The sequence below is a fragment of the Suricata suricatta genome, chromosome 2, assembly GCF_006229205.1.
Source record: "Suricata suricatta isolate VVHF042 chromosome 2, meerkat_22Aug2017_6uvM2_HiC, whole genome shotgun sequence".
NCBI lineage: Eukaryota > Metazoa > Chordata > Mammalia > Carnivora > Herpestidae > Suricata > Suricata suricatta.
Genome location: NC_043701.1, coordinates 106196753 through 106208591, shown reverse-complemented (window position 1 = coordinate 106208591; position 11839 = coordinate 106196753). Strand labels below are relative to the sequence as shown.

The 11839-nt window shown below is 45.7% G+C and overlaps 1 protein-coding gene across 3 annotated transcripts in view; it reads left to right on the top strand.

The window, feature by feature from the left end:
• The first annotated feature begins 8615 nt into the window (after positions 1 to 8615).
• SIPA1L2 (signal induced proliferation associated 1 like 2) overlaps positions 8616 to 11839 on the top strand; it is a 172352-nt gene continuing 169128 nt past the window's right edge. For all 3 annotated transcript variants that reach the window (XM_029931338.1, XM_029931333.1, XM_029931330.1), the window contains exon 1: positions 8616 to 8672. The gene's annotated coding sequence lies outside the window, so the exon portion shown is untranslated. The remainder of the gene's footprint in view (positions 8673 to 11839) is intronic.

Sequence of the window (11839 nt, the reverse complement as noted above, 5' to 3'; positions counted from 1 at the left end):
TTGTATTTTTCCCCCAAATTGTGTATCTATTCCAGATGTTAGCTCTGCATTTTGTACATTTAGGTATATAAAATAAAGATCTACACCTCAGTTGACTAAGATACATAATTGTTTAAAGTTGAGCAGAGTGAGGGATACTGGGGTGGCTCAGTCAGTTAAGCATTGGACTCTGGATTTCAGTTCCAGTCATGACCTCACAGTTTGAATTCCTGTATCAGGCTTCGTGCTCACAGTGTGGAGCCTGCTTGGGATTCTCTCTATCGCTCTCTCTCTCTGTCCCTCCCCTGCTTGTGCTCTCTCCTCTCTCTCTCTGTCAAAATAAATAAATTTATTTATTTATTTTTTAAATGTTTTATTTATTTTTGATACAGAGAGAGACAGAGCATGAGAGGGGGAAGGGCAGAGAGAGAAGGAGACACAGAACCGAAAGCAGGCTCCAGGCTCTCAACTAGCTGTCAGCACAGAGCCTAACGCGGGGCTCGAACCCATGAACGTGAGATCTGACCTGAGCTGAAGCTGGAGGCTTAACCAACTGAGCCACCCAGGTGCCCCTAAAATAAATACATTTTAAAAAATTCTGGACAAAGTGAAGTTATGGGGCTTAAATGAAATACACCCTTACTACCTAGTAAATGGTTGATGCATATTAGTTGTAAGTGCCAAAGGTGATGGCAGTTCTCATGTAACTGTGCACTGTCAGATGTCTTTCTTCTGTTCTGGATGTGATCAAGCCCACAGAAGATAAATCTATACCAGTGTATTTTCCCTTTCTCGTGCTCCTTCTGTCTGGTTTGCCTAGCGCAGCATAGATTTTTTCATCTTGCATTTTGTGTGAGTGATATTTAAGGATGATTAAAAAAAAACGTGTCAGGGAATGGGTTCTGTCCCTCCCAGTGTCAGAAAATAGAGACAGCACTACTAGCAAGGTTTCTAGTCAGGGCATTTTACCTTTTATGGATGCCAACAGTCACCTGTGTGAATTTAGCCTTTTTCAGTTGATTATGGTTGCTATTGGCAACAGTCCTTACAATAGGGAATCTACTTGAATTTCTGAAAGTCTGTTTTATCCTTTCTTTTCTTGATTGACTTTAACGAACACGATTTCAGGTATACCCCAGAGGGTCCCCAAGTCTTAAAATGGCATCATAATATTGTTACGTAATATTTGTTCCACCTGTGGACAGCGTAGGGACCATGGGCTTTGGGGGTTCCTCTGAGGCTCGGCCAGTTGTCACAAACCTTAAGATAACAAACTGCCACATTAAGGAATGACCTCTTCTTATTTGTGATGTTTTTACTTGTCTCCGTGCAGATGATAAAGCAAACTAGCACATGAGGAGGGAAGGACATATATCAGCTCTGGGGGCCAAGTTCAACAACCTATTCGCCCCCCCCCACGCCCCGCCCCCAGGTAGGCGTGCTTGCGGCAGCGCATCTGAATGCACCACGCACATCCCCCTGCTAATCACAATGTTCCCCGTTCCCATGCGGACATTATGTCATTGTTCGTCATACGTTACACACTCAGTAGAGGAGAGGGTGTTCCCCAGACAACATCACGATGTTTTACGGCTCCACCCTCTACCTAAGCAAGTCTGAAAACCACTATTGGGTGTGTGAGCAAGCGTGGTGGGACAGGGAGCTGGGAGAGTCAGCTGGACAGACCGCTGGTGCCTGGTTGCCTTGGTTACAAGTTTGGACTTGGTGTTCACTGAGGAGTGAAGCCTTCTTAACTTAGCAAGGGGGTGCTGGCTCCCAAGAGTTCTTTGTATTTATTTGTGGGAAATACTGAAAAAAGAGCCCAGCGGTTTTCCTACACCACATCACGGACATCTCAGTAGTCATGCTAATCTAGTTATTTACACTTAGAAGTTCACAGAAAAATTAATATAATACACTTATGGAAAAGGGGTACAGACTTTGAATTAATTGTGACACCTCCACCAGCCATTGTTTTCTAACACAGGAAGCTTACCGGCTTTGGATTATTCATTTCACCAACTGTGTATCGATTACCTATTATGCCTAAGGCTTCTGCTCATTAAGAACTCCCGATTGAAGGTGGCAGACGTCTATAAATAAATCATCATCTGTGAGACTGACTGGAAAATGTCAGAACAAATGGTATAAGTAATGGTCTCTGGGGGTAGCAGAGAGCAAGAGACACTGTCTGTCTAGAAAGGTTTTCTTGAAAACTTTTTTCCTCTGGAAATGTCTGTGACAGTTGTGTTGGAGTGAAGGCCTCTCACTGAGGTGGTAAGGATGCTAGTGTTTGGGGTGATGAGAACTATAGGGCTTATTTATTTGGGAAAGAGCCTATGGATACCATGACTGTCTGATTAAAGGTACTTGAGGCCATCTTAGGGAATCATTTGAAGACTCTTTTGAGGTCATCTTATGCCTGGTACAGTTGTGCACAGGTAAGTCATCCTGACCATTGGTTATGAATGACAGGAACCCAACTTCAAGCAGAAAAGGAAAGGACTTGCTCTAGCAACTGAGGCACCTAGAAGTAGCCTGCTTTAGAGCCCAGGGCTCTGACATTGCCCCAGAGATGTCCTCTGTATCTTGAGTCTGCCTTGCTGTGTCCTTCCCGGCAGCCTGTCTGTGTGATGCAAGATGGCAGCCAGTAGCCAGAGCTCACCTCCCCCTGGTGTGGCGCTCCTAGCTGAAACCAAACTTCTCCCTCCCAAGACTTGTGCACCACCTGGGAAGGGTGTAGACGACTTGGTATTGGTTCTGCGCACTGAACTGGGCACTGAGCATGAGGGAATGCTGGGCCCCGAGTGGCCCAGTGGACAGCACTGCACAGGCCCAGGGAAAGTTCCCCACGAGAGCAGAAGGCGGCAGCGTGGGCCCGGGGTGCTGGGCAGGCAGACACTGTGGCTCCCACGGCTCACGGGAGTGGACGCGGACACGCGCGGGGAGAGCAGAACTGTCCGTCCGCTGGGGTGCGGAGCAGGGGCCCAGGGGAGGCTTGGCAGGAAGGATGCGCGCTCTGCCCTTTGCATGTTGAGTTGGAGGTGCCCGGGTTGGGGAGGCACATGATGGGGCAGCTAGCTATTTGGGCACGAGAGAGATCAGTAAAGCCAGCGTGGTACCGAAGTGAGTGATGGTCATAGTGATGGGCATGGAAGAGCGACGCTCACTGGAGAGGATCATATGTTAGTTTGAGTCACATGAAATTCCTGCTTTCGTAGGTCAAAAATGGCAACAGAGTGCTGATTTCACATGGTTTTATCTCCTTCCTTGGGCATTCCATCCCGAAAGGTCTGCATTCTTTCAGCAGATGTGTACTTGTGCTCAGTACTGTGCTGGCCTTTTGTGTTCTCATTCTCTGCGTCTTTCAAGCCTTCACAGAGAGCCAGCCTTTTTTCCTTTCTCTTTCCTCCCTTCTCCCCTCATCCCTTTTCCCCCATCTCTCTCTTCTTCCTTCATTTTTTGGGGAAATACTGACTGAGGCTTTTGAAGAAAAGCACAGAGCACAGTACTTAGGACTGGATACTTATGATACCTTGGCCCCGCCCTCCTGGATTCTGGAGTCTGGATGTGAAAGTAGAGTGCTGTAAGGTTGATGGGATTCTCTGTGAGGTATGGTGTTCTAGGGCTCACGGGATGCTGAATGCGGTATGGTGTTTTAGGGGCTGATGGAATCCCCTGTGAGATGTGGGGGAAGCATTCAAGTCCTGCATTCTTCCTGATTCACCCTGGGCCAGTGATGGGGGAGAGGAAGGAGTGTCAAGGTTGGCTCCCTCCTTTAGCCAGGAAGCTTTAGGTGACAAGAACTGGGTCTTAATATAGACAGCATTTAGTACAGTGTCTGAATGCTAGAGGTGCTAAGTAAATATTTATTGAATGTTTAAATAACTTTGAAGGTCTGTGTTTCCAGAGCCCTTATTTCCATCTGACTTCAAAAGAATGCCGGGAATATATACAAAGAGACACTCTTCAGCCTTAAACAAGAAATTCCACGTATGTGACAAGGATGAAGTTGCAGGGCATTGTACTAAGTGAAATGAACTAGTACCAGTAGAACAGATACCATATGATTCTACCTGCATGAGGAATCTAAACATAATCAGACCCACAGGAACACAGAGGGCATGGTGGTCCCCAGGGGGTGGGCAGGGGGCAGATAGGGAATTGCTGTTCAATACCTATAAAGTTGCATTTATAACGTAAAGGTGAATACACTGTAGAGGTCAGCCATGTAACACTGTGTCTAGTAAGTTACTAACAGTATATTGTGCACTTAAACGTTTGTTAAGAGGGTAGATCTCTTGTTAAGGGTTCTTACAATGTAAAACTACATTTATAACAGCCACCAAAAAAACCCTGCCAAATAATCCCCATGTGAGTGATGCAGTGCGTTATGCCACACTGAGATTACAAAGGAAATGTTTGTAGTCAAACTGCATCACTACTCGTATTGAGAGTCTTGCATTGCGCTGACCTGATTCACAGCAAAAGTAGACCCTTTAGAGTGGTCGGTCATTTGACATCTTGTGTGTACTTTCGATGCTCATGTAAAACTAGACCTTTAAATAGATGGACAGCAGTGCACAGAGCCCCCCGCCTGGGCTCTGTGTGGCTCAGGGCAGCTGGTTGAGATGGTAAAAGCCTGCTTGCTCATGCTGCGAGCGGTCGGCGCTGTTGAACGAGGGGTGTGGCAGGTGCATCAGCTTCCAAAGCACATTTTCCAGAGCACATGGCATAACGTGACATTCATCCGTGGAACCCCGATCCTATTCTGGGGATGACTTGCCGTGCAAATCCGGGGCTGATTTCATAGTCAGTTATTTGCTTCTTAAGGATCTATCTCCCGAGGTGTGTAGTTTCCTTTTGGGGCAGGTGAGGTCTGGGGTCAGACTATAGCTGTACACCCCTATAATGATGTGGGGACAGAAGGTGGCTGTGGTCCAGGGATTTGGCGCGGGCACTGTGGCTGGCCTGTTGGCCCAGAATTGGGGAGGAGGCCGGTCCAGGCACGTACTGCTTGTGCACAGAGCTCACGGGTCCAAGGACAGAAGACGGCACTTAGGACTTCGCCTCTTGGACGCATGTCATTATTTTGAGAGGAATGTTTATTTTTAAAACAAAAAACAAAAACAATTCAGCTTTTCTCTGGTTCTCTTTCTGAATCCTAGCAAGCCTGTCCTAACATTGGAGAAATAATGACTTTGAGCTGGACGGAATATTTTTATTCTTCTCAGTGGAAAGTAAATATTTGCCTTCGCTCTCTCAGAGCCGTGGTTCACTGGGAAAGCAGCTGAAGAACCTGCTGGTAAGAACAAAGGGCCAGGCCTCTCTTTGCCTGCAAATCTGGTTTTCTGGCAGAGAGTCCTGCTGGAGCGTGAGTCGCCTCCTCTCAGCAATGGGCCAGGGAACAGGAGGGCATCATGCCTTTCCCTGACCCCCTCTTTGCACGGCAGCCCACAGCCCCAGAGCTCTCGCTCTGCTGAAAGCTCTCCTATTTTCTTCTCCAGAGCAAACACAAGGCAAAAGACAATAACCCGTTGCCTCCTGCAAACCACCTGCTTGGTAGGAAATGGAGAACTCTGGAGCCCCTCAGTCCCACTTGGAGGATTTGTGGTTTCCTTTCCTGTCGGTCAACAAAGGCAGTCCCTTAAAGGAGTGGGGCACGGACTGTTTACAGGATGTTTGCTGTAGCAAAGGAAGGAAAAGTGCCTTTTACAGAGTTGCGTTCATTGTGTGGGGATATCAGAGCGTCATCTAAAGGGTCTCAGCTGCAGAAGAGGAATTAACCACAAAATATTAAGTCATGAAACACAAACTGTTTTATCAATAGGGCTTTTAAAGATTGATTTCATAAAAGTTGAGCGTTTTATAATGTATCAGCATAACAAAGTTTAGAAGACCAGAAAGCTTCTTGAGAGAAAAAAATGGGTTCCTACAACTTTCAAAAATATGGATACTTCAGATGATATGATTTTAAGAAAAAAATTTTTAACGTTTATTCATTTTTGAAAGAGAGAGACCGAGTACAAGCAGGGGATGAACAGAGAGAGGGAGACACAAAATCTGAAGCAGGCTCCAGGCTCTGAGCTGTCAGCACGGCCCGACGTCGGGCTTGAACCCATGGACTGCAAGATCATGACCTGAGCTGAAGTCAGACGCTTAACCAACTGAGCAACCCAGCCACCCCAATAAATGTTTATTTTTGAAGGAAAGCATGATCAGGGACGTGCAGAATGCGTCCTGGGCTCTGGGCTGTCAGCAGACAGCCCGATGTGAGGCTTGAACTCATGCACCTTGAGATCATGACCTGACCTGTAGTTGGATGCTCAACCACCTGAGCCACCTTGGCGCCCCTGGTTGGATTTAATAAGCTAGTAAAAGATTGAAACAATGACCTAAGATGCCCAATAGTATATTCTTTTCCCAATTACGTAATGTTGGGAAGTCTTTTTGATAAATACTTAAGTGTTTGTGTGTGGGGGGGGGTGTGGTAAAGTTTACATTACACACAGTTTACTATTTTTAAGTGTAGAGTTCAGCGGCATTAAATATACTCATATTGTGGTGCAACCATCTGTCTTGAGAGACTTTCCATCTTCCCAAACAAGTGTTGTACTTGTTACACACTAACTCCCCAGCCCCTTCCTCCAGCCCCTGGCCACCACCCACTCTACTGTCTTTCTTTCTGTTTAATTTTTTTTAACATTTATTCATTTTTAAGACACAGAAAGAGACAAAGCACAAGTAGGGGAGGGCAGAGAGAGAGACACAGAATCTGAAGCAGGCTCCAGGCTCAGAGTGGTCAGCACAGAGCCTGATGTGGGGCTTGAACCAACAAACCGTGAGATCATGACCTGAGCCCAAGTCAGAAGCTTAACTAACTGAGCCACCCAGGCGCCCCTGTACTTTTTGTCTCTATGAAGCTGATTATTCTAGGCACTTCATGTAAGGGGAATCCTATAGTGTTTGTCCTTTTGTGATGGGCTTACTTCACTTAGCATAACACCTTCAGGGTTCATTCATGGTGTAAGGTGTTATAACTCCCTTCCTTCTTAAAGCTGAGTAATATTCCATTGGATAGATTTACCATGTTTGGTTCTTCCATTCATCTGTTGATGGATTGAGTTGTACCCACCTTCTAGCTATTGTGAATAATGCTACTATGAACATGGGTGTGTAGGTATCTTTTCAAAACTTCTGCTGTCCATTCTCTTGGGTCTATATCCAGAAGTGAAATTACTAGATCATATGGTAAACCTGTGTTTAATTTTTTCGAGGGACTTGCCATACATGCTTTGGATGTTTAAGCTTAGATTTGCCTCCATTGGCTCCATTAAGTCAGTGAGGATGTCTCCCCCTCCCTTACTGGTGCACATGACCCTAAATCCGGCCACAATGGAGGGACTAAGGATAGTACCATTGCATCAGCTGTTTCAGGACTTTGTAAAAATGGAGACAGATTGAAAAAGGTGGGCTTTCCAAAGCCAAGGCCAGTGGTAGCCTTCTCAGGAGGTGGTCCTGTAATTGATCGCTGTCAATACTGTCCTGGGACTGTTGGCATAAGCCAGACATTGGGGCACAGCCCACTGCTGGGATCTGTCTTTTGTAGGGAGCGGAGTGCAGGCCTCTACCAGGATTTAGGGAAGCCACGTCGGTGCCATTGCATCCAAGCTGGGCACCTCACGTTGTGGCATGTTGAGTCCACATGGTGTCAGTTAGGGGTGTGGGCTGCAGTGTGCCTGCTTTCGTTCAATTTGCATAAATTCTTATAATTTCTGCCTTCAGGAATGATGTAACAAAAAGATCATGATCTTAGCAGCCAGGCTGACTCGAATTCCCACCCTGTTCTGTATGATGTACTTTTGGAAGAGTAATGCATCTCTTAGAGTACCTGTCTCTTCATCTGGGAGGCAGGAGAGGCCAATTCTGTTTTCGAGTGATCCTAAATGTGGAAATAACATGTACGGAAAGTATCTAGTGGAGCGCTTAGTGCTTAGTATCCAGTACTGTCCACTGCTGTTATTATTAAAAGCAGATGCTGTTTAACAGAACTTAATACTAAAGATAGACACCTAGGATAGCAGTTGTCAAAATTTTGGTTGACATCTGTAAATGACAAAATTTTGGCCCCCTGGACATCTATTTGTAAAAGTGATTGAGGATCCCAGAGAGCTTTTTATTATGTGGCTCATCTCTACTGATATTTATGACACTCAGATTCAAACTGAGAAGTTTAAAAATAGTTATTAATATATTCGAAATGGCAGTAAGCCCTTGACCTTTCATTATAAATAGCATGTTTTATGAAAATCACTGTTTTCCAAAACAACAAAAACATAAATGAGCAGAATGACAGTGTTTTACATTTTTGCAAATATTTTTAATGCCTGGCTTAAGAGAACACAGCTAGACTCTCAAGTCTTTGGTGCCAAGATGATTACTTAGCTCCTAGAAGATTCCGCCATGCCCTGGTGGGAGGAAAATGGAAACGGGAAATGCTGCCTTTTGTGTGAAAATGGCTTGAACCTTTTAGACCCCTGGAAGGGTCCTGGGAACCCCTGGGGACCCTCAGAGCACACTTTAAAAACTGCTGGCAGAAAGATTTTCTGTGAGTCTGAACTGGATCTCTGTCTTCTCGTCTAGGTTTTTGGTCCTTGTCGTCCAAGCCGAAGCCTTCCATTTTCCCTGCTGACGTGAGTCCACCCCTTTCCGCACCCCAAGCTACTGCTTAGAGGTTTAAATGTCCCATTGATGGTGTTTTTAAAATGTTATTTTAAAATTTATTTTTTAATATTTGTTTATTTTTGAGAAGCAGAGAGCATGTGCACAGGGGAGGGACAGAGAGCGAGGGAGAGAGAGAATCCCAAGCAGGCTCCGTGCTGTCAGCGCAGATCCCAGCGCAGGGCTTGATCTCACCAACAGCGGGATCATGATTTAGTGAAGTCAAGAATCAGACGCTTAACTGACTGAGCTGCCCAAGTGCCTGTGGTGGTGTTGTTTGTAAAAGAGTGCTTCTATCTGTTGGCTGATGGATTAAAAAGTTCTGGTATTTCTCACTCCTCTACCACATGCGTAGGTGAGTGCTGCTTTAAGAAGCCATTTGAGGGGCACCTGGTGGCTCAGTCGGTTAAGTGGCAGACTTCACTCAGGTCATGATCTTGTGATTTGTGAGTTCGAGCCCCATGTTGGGCTTTGTGCTGACAGCTCAGAGCCTGGAGCTGCTTTGGATTCTGCGTCTCCCTCTCTCTCTCTGTCCCTCCCTTGCTCACGCCCTCTCTCTCTCTCTCTCCCAAAAATAAATCAACACTAAAAAAAATTTTTTTTTTAAAAAGAAGAAGCTATTTGAACTTTGGAATTGCCTAAATTGGGAGTGTCAGAAGGAGGAACTAGCAAGTTCCTGTGAGCGTCTGTCCCTTGATGTGTTTGAAAGGACCGGAATTTTAGAATTGGCATGTGTACCTCTACAAGGATTGTCCCTTAAAGTAAAGGGACAAAATGCAAGCATAGTGGGGGTTCCGGGGCCGGTGGCCAGTGTGTCCTGCCCTGAGGGGCCACTGTAAGTGAGGAAGGTGATGGAGGAGGGCCGGGGCCCCTGGATGAGGCCCAGCCATCGACCTGGGCCCCTCAGTGTCACCTGGAATGCCTTCCTTCGACACAGAGTAAAGGCAGAGCTGCTGCTCCCTTGGGCGGCCCAGAGGTACTGCATTTCCTGAAACAGCAGGACCTCACATGGTTTGGGAAGGAGCCCTCTGAAGTAGCCGTCCCCCTGCACCTTTGTTCTCTGGCCTTAGATTATCAGAAGTCACTTACTTACCGTCCTTCCATCTGTCTGTCTGTGCACACGCACACCCACATACACACGTACACCCAAAGTTTTGTCCTGCACCATTTAAGGATACATTACATACCTCGTGGTCCTTTGCCCTCCCAAAACCTTCAGTGTGTATTTCCTAAAAATAGACATATTCACTTGGTTCACAGTAGTTCAGGGATCAGCTCAGGAGAACTGAATAGGGACTCCTCACTTACACCGAATCTGATTTGTCTGCTGGTTCTGCTGCCTGGCCCGGAGCGTCCTAGAGAGTGTCGTCCCCTCCATCTGATGTCCACTCCGGGGTCAGGGCCTGCAATTAGTTGTCAAGATGTCTCTGGATCCTCTTTGTTCCCACAGCCTCTGTCGTTTGGGGGCCCTTGGAGGCACACTTGGATGGTGGCAGGATCACCGGAGTGGGGAGTGGATGCCCATTGTAGTGGGTATAAATATATCAATGCTTTGATGGCGAAATTTCAGAACTACTTGCAGGGGAAAGGAGGGGGGAATCAAGGAAACAGCCTGAAAAGACCTAAGCTCCTTCTCGTATGGGACTCAGGAGACTTGGCGGAGAGGTGCTGAGGAAGGCACTGATGCCCGAGTAAATGGTGGGGTGAAAATAACAATAAAGTGGTGTCGTCCATGTTCCCACACTGGAGAAGCGAGGCGGCACCTGGGTTGGTTAGAAGGGAAGACCTTCCTCGTTCTGCTATGCTTGTCCTTCCTGGTTCCTTGGTCCCTGTTGAAGTCGGGCAGTGAGTCTGTTCTGTTAGTGGCCTCTGGACCACCAAGGGGGTGCAAGCTGCCTAGACCCTGTTCGTATTAACCCGTGTCCCTTAGTGTGCTTTTGAGCACAGGGAGGAAATAGCTCCTGCCGGGAATGAACCCTGTCCAGGATTTTTTTGATCAGCAGCCATCCTGGAGGGTGTGGTTTCCAGATTAGATTCTTTATGGTTCATTTTGATGCGTGAAGTTACATGGATTTTATAGAATATGAGACTATACAAACGTTTGTAATACAGTCTCTCAAGATTTTAAGCAGACTTCATTTTGTCAAAAATGACATTCTTTTGTTTTGAAATTGATAGGTGTGTTCGGACAACACAGAAGTATATAAAGTAGAGCCTAAATCTATAATCTCACTCCCCAAAGGCACCCAGCATCGATAGACTTTATTTTAAATCTTCATGCACACTTTTGAAAAAAATGAAATGAAAATGGGAGTCTTCCATTCATACTGTTTTTCCAGTTGCTTTTTTTCTTACCACCACCTTGTAGGTGTCTTTTCCTTGTGTCGTTGTGCTATTATTTACACCTATGGAAGGGCACTTCGGTGCTTGTCAGCGTTTGGCTGTTAGTAATAAAATGCTTGTATATATATATATAAGTATACATACTTATTTCTTTGGGGTCAGTTCCTAGGAATGGAATTTTGGATAAAAGAGTACTCACACTCAAAATGTTGGTGCTCTTGCTGGATTGCCCATCACATAGGTTGTGCCCAGTTAGGATTCCATCAGTGACTCAGGAGGGAGCCTGTAGCATGCACTAACTGTGAGTGATCTCAGTATTTTGTTTCTGATTTTAAAGTAAAAACTCATTGTTTTCATATTTTTTAAATTAATACTGAAGTTACGTACCTTTATAGCCACTTGCGGTTTTTATTTGTTTTTTGGCCTATGTATCTTTGGGATTATTACATGTACTGTTTTTTTCTTTCTTTTTTTTGAAACTTTATTCTGGATATTAGTCTTTTGTCACATGATACAGTCTAGTATTTTTGCAAATTTTGAGGGGTGCCTGGGTGGCTCCATCAGTGAAGCGTTCGACTTTGGCTCAGGTCATGATCTTAAGGCTCATGAGTTCAAGCCCTGTGTCGGGCTCTGTGCTGACAACTCAGAGTCTGGAATCTGCGTCTCTCTCTCTCTCTCTCTCTCTCTCTGCCCCTCCCCTGCTCATGCTCTGTCTCGCTGTCTTTCCAGAAAATAAACAAACATTAAAAACAATTGAAACTGTTGGAGTTGCTTATGATGTGAATCTAGATGAACT